At 45.6% G+C, this 10,651-nt stretch overlaps 1 protein-coding gene across 1 annotated transcript in view; it reads left to right on the forward strand.

The window, feature by feature from the left end:
* The first annotated feature begins 8,753 nt into the window (after positions 1-8,753).
* Positions 8,754-10,651, forward strand: part of grin2ab (glutamate receptor, ionotropic, N-methyl D-aspartate 2A, b) — a 128,807-nt gene continuing 126,909 nt past the window's right edge. Inside the window, exons 1-2 of the mRNA XM_077570396.1 lie at positions 8,754-8,839; positions 9,788-9,859. The gene's annotated coding sequence lies outside the window, so the exon portion shown is untranslated. The remainder of the gene's footprint in view (positions 8,840-9,787; positions 9,860-10,651) is intronic.

Below are 10,651 nucleotides of genomic sequence, written 5' to 3' on the forward strand. Positions count from 1 at the left end.
AGGTGAGGGTCTGACAGTTCCTAATGGAACATTTCCCCCCATTCTGGGTCTGGTTTGTGGTGTGGGATCCCTTATTAGCCGAGTCGAGCGACGGGAGAGAGTGGGGGACGTTAGTCGAGGCCCTTCGGGGGATAAACTTCTGTGAGATTGAGTGGGAGATTGTCTTCTGCTGAGTTGAGGAGAGAGGGCAGGAGATACAGGATCTACAGAGGGCTGTCCAGTCGACATTCTCCCTCCATACGGACTGCTGGCAAGAGCAGGTGTTGCCGGTGGACTTCGCATCCTTATTGAGGCACGTGGTGAAGAGGGAGGAGAACGCTGTATCATTGAGGCCCTCGGTGAAGGTGGAGTACTTCGCTGAATCATGGAAGCACGGGGTGAAAAAGATGGCGAGGCTACCCGAGCTAGTGGGGACTGAGGTCGCATTCTGGGACGAGTCAGGGGGGAGGCAACAGGAGAGGGCGGATACGAGATCTGCCGTGAAACGACAGAGGGGGGTCTTTGGGCATTTATGGGTGAATATGGGGAGGAGATTTGTCTTTGTGGCAGGGTTGATGAGGGTAGCATTGAGACCATAGGATTGAGGTGTTGTGGTAACTGAGGTGAGGGGATTATCACAGAGCGTCGGGATGGACTCGGTGAGGATGGCATGCGACGGGCAGCAAGTGGGGACAGACCTGCTTGCTTGATAATCATTGCACTTGGTGTGGGGATTGATGGAAGGCCATAACGCTGCTGGGGTATTGTCTGTGGATGGGGGGATATTTGCTGTGACACCATCTGTTCTTCTGGTGACATCATTCCATGGGGTATCGCCATTTGCGGCAACATCATGGGCTGCTGCGACATCATCTGCTCTCCTTGTGACATCATGGCTTGGGGAAACATCATTTGCGGTGACATCACTGGTTGCTGTGGGTTTGCTACTTGCTCCTCTGGTGGCATCATTGATTGGGGAATAATAATTGAATGCGACATCCCTTGTTGTGGCGACATCCCTTGCTGCGGCAACATCCCTTGATGTGGGGTTAACAAGTGTTGTGGGGACATGGCCTGGTGTGGTAGTATTTGGGATATCATACTTTGATCCGCTAACATTTGCTGCTGTGGTGACATTGCTGGCATTAGCTGCTGAGAGGACATCATCATTTGCTCTTGCGGAGGCATCATTTGCTGCTGTAACATCATGCCAGTTGAATGACCTGGTGCGAGGGGTATCTGGTCTTCATACTGGATATCGGACATGTCTTCAAATTCTGGGTCAGGTGGAAGGTTAGGTGGAGGGGGAAGCGGTACTTCGAGGCGTTCTTTTCCAAAGAGGCGTACTTGAGGTCTGGGAACTCGGAATGTCTCGACCCCTTGAAGGCCCCCAGTATCGCCCCCATACTGATCCATCTGGTCTGCATACTGGTCCTCATACAGACCCTGTACATCCATCACTTGCCCTCCAGAGACCTGTTGGACTCCTGGGGGATAACCAACCATCTGCTGAGAATTGTAGTCTTGGTAAGGCACACCCACAACATCATGGTAGCTTGGTAGAGCTTCGCCTTGCGTTCCAAAAGCTGCTGCATGGACATTATTGTAATTTGCTAGCCTGTTGTCATAATAACCTGCTTGCCCATTTTCGTCATAGTAAACCTGAGCCTGATGAAGCCCATGCGCTGGATCCTCACCCATTGACGCATAGTAGTCCACACCCACTTCATTGTACATTGGTATTGTTTGTTGTTGTTGTTGCTGGTAGCCATAGAACGCTGGTTCCTGGTTGTCGTAGTACCCTTGGGCAACCAGATGGGGGTCATAGTAGGCTCCTGTGTCCTCGTCAAAAAGACCCTGCGCATAATATTCCACATTGGGGTCATAGATGCCCTCATCTTCATAGTACCCCAAGTCCTGGTAGTCTGCCCCTGCTCCATCATCATAATAACTATATGGATCTTGGTCACCGTAAGCTACTTCGTCACTAAAACCGCCATAGCCATTATCAAAGTGTCCGTAACCATTTTGATCGTATTCATGGGGGTCTTCCCATTGCTCATAGCCCTGGTTGTGGTAGCCATGGAGGTGGCGTCGGCGGCTGTGCCCACGGTGTCCCTCCCAGTCATGCTGTTCAGCATGCCTTTGCATCTTGTTGAACACAAAACGGTTGTTCAGCCATTTAGTCGCCGCAGCAATCCGACCTAGAACTGTACTCCTGCCCTTGAGTCCACCAGTGGAGCCAACATTACCGTTTTTCTTCCCAAACAAGCCCTTGAAGAAGCCCCCTTTCTTTTCAGAAGAGTTGCCGCCTCCGCCCAGGCGCAGCAGCATGTAGGTGCCCTTCTTCCCATTGTTTGCTGGATTCTCCTTCGCCTCCTTTCTCTTCTTGCTGGCCTTGAACCGCATCATGAAGCGAGATGTGTTCTTCAGCATAGACTTACGGCGCTTTTTCTTGGCCAGTCGGTTCCGTCTCTTGCCCAGGCCGAGGAACAAGCGTGAGGTGCTCTTGAGTTTCTTCCGGCTGTTTCTCCGCCGCTTGAAGCCGGAAAACTTCATGAACATACGGGACATGTTCTTCAGGCCTTTTTTGGGGATTTCCCGAATGGGAATTGGAGCTGCGGCCTCGCTCTTCTTCCCTTTCTTCTTTGTCGTATCGGCATCTGACCTCGCATTTTTATGGCGGTGGCCATCTTTGGATTTCTTTTTGGGTTCCTCCTCTTCGTCCTCCTCGCCATCTTCATCATCTTCCTCCGAATCTTCCTCCGAATCTTCGCCACCTCTTCGTCTTCCCTTTGGCGCTGCCCTGCGTCCTCCTCGGCCCCGGCCTCCCCTGTAATCCTCCTCCTCTTCCTCATCTTCACTGAACTCCTCATCCTCTTCTTCGTCATCCAGGAGTTCATCCTCTTCCTCCTCCTCCTCTGATTCCACTTTCTTTCCCTTTCCTTTGTCTTTCCCTCCTTTCTTATCATCCTTTCCTTTCTTGTCATCTTTACCTCCTTTTTTATCATCCTTCCCTCCCTTCTTGTCATCTTTCACTCCTTTCTTGTCATCCTTGGCAGATTTCTTGTCCTCCTTCCCTCCTTTCTTGTCATCTTTACCTTTCTTTTCTTCCTCTTTCTTTTTCTCGGGTTCAGCTTTTCCACCCTTCTTTTTGTCGTCCTTCTTGGGGTCTTTCTTGCCAGGCATTTTGCGACGAGTTATTTAGAGTGCACCACCATCACCCCCCCCCCCCCAAATGCTGAAAGAGATTTAAACACAAACATCAGGTTGACTTTTAGCATGAAAAATAGGAGCTGATATGTTCAGAAGAGAGAAAGAAAATTCTCCAGATTCTGACCTTTAAGAGAGTTGAGATATGCCTTGGTGGATTTGTGCTGTGTGAGGGCACGCCTGCCTTGCCAGAGCTCTACACTGCATGAACCTGGTCCCCATGAAGACTCCTGGAAGGACACGGATATGCAGACACTTTATAAGTATTTCAACAACCTTCAAAAGTGAATGTAAAAACAAACATGAAGATGTGACGTTCAGCAAAATGGCTACTATGTTTTGGGACACCTAAAGTATATACATTTACACCAGGATACACTGTACGAGTGGGGAAAACATTGGTCATGGCATTGGTTCTTGAGTTAAGGGGGACAAGGTGAACAGCTGCTGATTTGCATGAGACAGTGCTGCCCTCTCAATACATGCCAAATTTAAACTTCATGATCCTTGGGTTATTTTGACCAAAAAAAATAAATAAATCTCCTGGACATGATATTAAGGCATTGGGAGGTGGTTTAAATTGTGAGAGAAAAAATAACAATTTACAAGCTATTTGGTCTAAACTGACTCCACACCAATTGCCCTGGTTTGTTAGTTCATTTGATGTATCGCAAGACCTCCCATTAAGACCGATACATACATTAGTCCTGTATGATAGGATGCCTTCATTGTCATTATACACAGGTACAACAACGACAAAGGCATCCTATCCTACAGGATTAATGTATGTATTGGTCTTAATGTTTGTTAAATTGTGGGGCGGGGTGGGGGGGTGGGGAAGCCCATCTCTGTAAAGAACAATTTCAACTAACCCAAGACCAACATATTGCCTTTGCTTTTGAGTTTCGTTGAGGTCTTCCAAGAGCTGTCATGGCCATAACCACGATGTGTATAAACTCTGATATCAGCTCAGGAGGACAAACGCCTCCCATAAATCTCAATCTGGCAACTGAAACACACACACACACACACACACACACACACTCCCCAGGTTATAGTCACCTCCGCACTCAACCAGCAACAAGTACAGAAATGGAAACGTTGAGGTTGCCAGGATCTTGGCGGTATTCCAACGGTTTCTTCCTTTGGAGGCAGCTCGGTAGAAGAAAAAAAAATACAAAGAAAAAGTCTTTCGGATGTACTCTTCTTCTACCCTACAGCATCTTCTGTCTGTGGCACGTCCGTCTCACTCAACACTTGCTCTGTCTACTTTGTTTTCAGCTTGACTTTGGTAGGAGTTTCTTGCGTCGGCTGGCGCAAGGAGTCTTAATTTGTCATCCGGCTCTACAGGTGAAACCTGAGAGTGCCGGGTAGCGGCGGAGGGGGCGGGGCATAAATAATACAAAAGGTTGACAGAGACGACACGAGGCGCAGAGAGAAAAGGATGAGATGTTGGGACGCTAAAGATAAACCGCAAAGGAGAGGCCGCGTTTTCCTCAGATGACATCGCCACATCATGCCATGTCTTAAATCTGCTGTCATGTGCAGTTTTTTCTTAAATTCACAGGTGTCTTAATAACAAGCCTGTTACACGCTTTTGACAAAATACCCCAAGGACCAAGAATGACTGGACACTGTCTGTTTAGAGCCTCGCTGAAATCAGCCAGTTTCACCCGTGACTCCCTTCATCCACTTATCAGGAAAAGGAAATACTGTGCATTTTTAAGATGGAACCCAGGGGCAGCAATTACAATGAAAACAACAAGGCTCCCAGAATTGAACCCTGTGGAGCACCATACGACAGTGGGGCAGAGTGGGACTCCAGGCTAACACAAAAGTCCTGCCTGCCAAATAAGATCTAAACCACTCTAGAGCGCTACCACTAATGCATCCATCTTTATTGTATGAAGACTTTTTTTTATAAATGGAGGAGAAGCTAAGTTTACCCTGAGTTGTCAGCAGCGTGTGTTTTTGCTGGTGCATTTTTTTATCCCATCATTAAAAAAAACGACTCCATTCATTTTTAAGAATAATATATGACTCATTTTAAATCGTATTGAAGTGTTTATGGAACATATGCTGGGGTATATTTAAGGGCAAAGATTTTAAGATATTACAAAAACGTTTAGAAGGGGTCCATTATTTGTACATTTTTGCTAATTAAGGGTTCACAATAAAAAAGAAGTCAATCAAGTTCCCTTAAACTGAAGTCAACATGGAGTCTACCTGCCTGCCCACTTGCACATGCATCACGAGAAACACCCACGCATGACGACTTCCCGCCGGGTATCGGTATCAGGGCAAACGACTCAGTCCGACACGCAGGCCCTCGAGAAGGATCGGTGTCGGGGCTGTGATTATGAGCGCCATCAACCAAATTATTCCTTAGGGGTCGGATTGCCAGATCTGTCCGGCCTGGTGTTGGGTTGCCAGATAGTGATCTTTTGCTCCCCGAAGCGTAAGCCTATCTGATCATTACCAAGCGGCAAAGAGCACACAGCGGCAGCAAGCGCGCAACTTTGTGTCTTTTCCCTTTTTGACGATCTCCATCTATAATCGTACACGCCGACTTTGAACGGGAATGAAAAGGTCCAATCAGACGGGAAGCAAGGCCAGACTCAGGCGGGGTGGTCTTCCAACACGGAGGAGGGAATCGGGGCATACAACAGAGAAACACGCTGATGAGGGTTCATCAAAGGCGTTCACACACACACACACACACACACACACACACACACACACTGCTGCTATCTAGTGGTCCGGCATTACACCTACAAGCAGCTCTCCGGGTGGTTGCCACAAGTGCTGGGAATGGCAGGAAAACCAATGACATCGTACTGAACACATGCACCACATTATCATAGCAACGCAATTGAAGAACCTTTTCTTGAGTTTGAAAATAAACTTGGAGTAAATACTCTGATACAAAGCTGATATGTCCATCCAGCCATCTTCTATGTAACGGTATGCCAAAAATCTCAGTGGGCGGTATGTACCTTGGGTTCTAAGTTAACGTTTGTTTCACACTAAACAAAATGCTTTAAAAAAAAAAAAGGAAGCTTTAAAGACGCTTAAAATACTTAACATTTATAGATTTAATTCTTTTTAGCATTTAGCATTTGTTGTACTACTGCGATTGGCTGGCGACCGGTTCAGGGTGTAGCACCCAAATTCAGCTGGGAAAGGCTCCAGTACGCCCGCGACCCAGGAACACGGCGTAAACCTAGCCAAAATGATAGTTTAAATAATCGTTTTTCAAGGATGTCAAAGTAGGGTGAAGTCATTTGTTTCTTTTTTTTGGGGGTGCTGCATAGGTAATCCCATTTGCATGATGCCGTTTGAAAAAGACCATTTTGATGAACTGCCGAAAGCAAGTCGCTGGTCGTGATGTCCGCTTGGAAGAGGCTGAGGCGTTTCTTTGTGGGAACCCTTTTCACATTGCACGACTCCCTCTGCACACGGCTAATATCGTTTTTATGACTCGTGTTGAACAGAAGTCAAGGATAAATTGTAGCAAGCTTTTGCTGGCCACATATGACCTTGAATTTGAAACAAGCGGCTTACGAGAACACTTACAAAGCTATATGTAATGAAATTGATACCATATTAGGTCCAAATTTGTCATACAATGTGACTCCTTATATTAACGTTTGACAATTGTCCATCGATACTGAATCACAATTGACAGATCCGAGCGGAATTTGATTTGTGAGGATTATTTTAATTTCAAAATGTAATGAAATGTCATTTGACTACTATAACAACCTGCCTGGTTTTTATGCTAGCATAAGCAAAAGCAATATAATACGCCATTTGTTTTCACCATGTAAAAGAAGCATTTGATTTGCGTTGTATGGGTACATGCCACGGAGGAGACGGGAATTTCGACTTCCTGCTTTGTTTCCGCTTCCTGTTTGCGACGTGTGGGCCGCGTCCCACTTCGTGCGCTTCCGTCTTTGTGCTCATCGGTTGGGGGTTCCGCCGACGGGTGCGAGTGTGTCTGTCTCAGTTGTCGGAAGCATTGCAGAGAGTAGAGACGCCCGCGATTGGGGGGGGGCGCAGGCGTCGGGGTGCGAGTGTTGGAACGCGGCCGGAAACGACGCAAGTCCGTGATGTTTGCCATTTTCCATAAGATACTTTCCTCATCCGCTTTGACACATGAATTAACAAACTTTATATCCTTTTTGTGTTATATTAAATTTAATAAGTGTCTTGAGTGGCAGAAAGTTGAAAAGAAAGCATTTATGTTGACAAGAAACATGGAAATCAGGTGAGAAGCTTCGGGAAACCCCTTTTTTTTTTCTGCTGACCTTTTTTGCTCGCGTCACTGGAGTTCCCACGTCACGTGACACCCGTCATCCCTCAGGGGTGCCGCCAAAGAATGCGGAAGTGAGGGGGGAAAAGGCGGGGAAAGCGAATGGTTGTTTTTGCTCACCTGAACGGCAAAGGTAGCTTCGAATTTGCAGCTTCGAATTTGCAGCTTCGACCGACGAGACTGGAAGTTGTAAGCCGGCCGCAAGTGGCGCAAATGAGGCGGAGGGAGAGAAAGATACGCTGCCACGTCCCAGCCGCAGGATGAATTTTTAACGACCGGCCATTCTTCGGTGGTGACCGCCCGGGGGGCTTGAGTTCCACACACGCAATGACGTGGACGCCGCGGGTGGCCCGTGACGACAAACACGGTAAGAAGGTCTGTTCGTACACTTGAGTTTAAAAAAACGACTTCAAATGCAGTCTGGCATACACTATGTTGGCTCCTACATGATGTATTTAAGAATTGAGTCGAATTAATTATTGTGGCTGCTAAATACGGTCCCCAAAGTCCTCAATTTGCGGCTGTGCAGAATTCTTTGACACGACATATGGCTTTGCCCGGGTCTAAAAAAAAACGGCAAATTGGTATACGAAAGGTCCCACCGCCCCAAAAAAGTAAACAATTAGGCAATTAAGAACGGAGGATAGACTTTCCCGCAATGATGCGTGAATGGTTTTTCAGTGAGCACAGGAGAGGTTCTCAACCTCACCCTCCCAAAAAATCACAACAGGTAAGATTTTCAGCGAATAACGGAGGATCAGCTATAAAAAAAACAAAACAAGAACATTCATATATGGACGTTTTTCAGCGAATAATAGAAGATGGGGCCTTTAAAAAAAAATAAGCAAGTTCAAATAAGTTTTCCTGTGAATAAGGGAGGTGCCCACTGAGCAAGACGACGTCGTTTCTACGTAAAGGGCATACTTAGAAAAGATGTCACATTTGGGATTGCAATATCAGATTACCTAATTTCGTCAAGGTCATTTCAACGTAGATTAGTGACATATATAAAACGTCTGAAAAGTTGAAATCAGGTTCAAAACAGGTCATGTGGACGTCCTTTTGCTGCTTTATATAGACTCAATTGTAGGTTTATATTCATCATTTAAAATGATGAAACCTGTAATAATGTGTCCGAAAGGAAAAAAAATGAATAAAACAAACAAACGAGAAAAAAGCATACTAATCTGTTTATTTCTTTTAAAGTGTGCTTTGCTCCGTGGCCATCGGATGGTTCGGTCCGGATGAATGGCACCAGCTTCCCTCCACTTCTTTGCCCTCCTCCTCCCACACTGCTTTGGCAAACATCTGGAAAGGAGAGCATAAGATGAGGTGAATAATTAATGACTTGACCAAAGTATCCTGAAACATGTCAACAGTGGCAACGAACCACCGGCGTTCTGTCAGCATACCCTCGTCAGATCACCATACCCGTTTAGTAAACGCTATCTTTTGCCTCACCCTAAACTCATCCTAACACCCAAACTGTTCCTACAGCGCATGCACAGAAGCGCAAAGTATGCTACTTGGACGGGTATGCTGTTTTGTCGAGACACCGACGGTGGCGTCGGTGCGTGGCTAGCTCTAGCGCCTAGCACTTAGCATAGCGCCCAGCCGAAACGTGTACCATTTTTCAGCCGCATGGCCAAAAAAAACAACAACAGAGCTCAGCAGGTCCGCCTGCTATTGATAATGTTAGTGACAGATCGCAATACAGCATCGAAACGTAAAGTACAAATGTGGCTATTAAAAAAAAAAATATATATATATATATACTGATTTATCAAAACGTAAACTTTTGAGTCCCAAAAAACAAAACAAATTCATATATATTTTTTTATTAACTAAAAAAAATATAAATATACAAATAATGCAGTGTATGTGATACTTTTTTTGTGCTCAAGTACAAACATGGTGAGTATGGGACGTCATATCAACGTCCATATCAAGGCCATGGTTAGACGTCACATGTCAACCTATTTTGGCGGTCACACGGGCGTAGAAATACGGTCCACGACCGGCCGACGCAATAAGGACATGATGTGGAGGTCCACTGTACGTCGGATGTTTAGTGGGTAAGTCAGCAAATTGTCAAATCCACGCAAGCTGAACCGGGACTATGCAGAGTTTCACTAGTTACATGTCAGGCCAAATATGTTTCATGCATTTCCAAACTGGCCTTTTAGCCTCTTAAATTGCCTCGTCGAGCAAAAAAAAAAAAAAAAAAAAAAACCCAAAAAACTTCATGTTCCCCTCATTTATTTTCGCCTTTCTTCTCAGGTTGGGGCCGGGCACGATGGAAAGTGTGTCAGGAGATTGCTTAAAGAGCTAAATGGAGCATAACAGATGAAGGTGAGGCGCGTTTGTTTCTCTCCCCCCCTCAGTTAGTCCTCATGTAGTCCCCCCGCGGGCCGCCAGGGGGAGCCCGCCTGCAGAACAAACTGCAGCCGATGTTGCTCATCATCCTCATCAACATCATCATCTCTGGATTGTCTCCGCAAGCCGGTCGACCTTGCTCCCCACCGCACACGCACACGCACACGCGCACGCACACGCGCACGCACGCAGTAGCACGCCTGCTTTTTTGATGATAGAAGCCCACAGAGGTTTTGCATCGCAGTGCCACACGCCATTGGCTTTTTTTCTCGCTTGCTCTTTTTTTCCCTCCCTAGAACATTTTGGCAACATTTGGTCTATTTTTAGCAGTGTTTCCTGGAGTGACATAGATAGGTTTTTAACCAATAAGACACGTTTGCAGTGTTTTTTGGTGCAAGTGTCGTTTTTAAAAAAAAAAAAAAATAATTTTTTTTTAGTGAAGTTGGTATTGTGTAGCGCAGGGGAAATCAGATCAAAATCAAAGTCTTTTGTTCAGAGAATTTTTTTTTTTTGCACTATTCTGACTTCTGTTGAGTAAATGGCAATGGGGAAAAAAATGGCATTAGCCAATTAGCAGGAAAAAATATTATAAATAATTGTCAATAAATAAATTAAGAAATACAGTTATTGGGATAGTAAAAATAGTAATGAAAAACTAAAATATTAATAGAAAGAACATTATAGGAAAAAAAAACCCCAAAAATATTAAGAAAATAAACAGAAACAGAAAAAATTCTATTAATGAAACCCCCAAAAAATATTAGGAAA

This window comes from Vanacampus margaritifer, chromosome 7 (genome assembly GCF_051991255.1).
Source record: "Vanacampus margaritifer isolate UIUO_Vmar chromosome 7, RoL_Vmar_1.0, whole genome shotgun sequence".
Lineage (NCBI taxonomy): Eukaryota > Metazoa > Chordata > Actinopteri > Syngnathiformes > Syngnathidae > Vanacampus > Vanacampus margaritifer.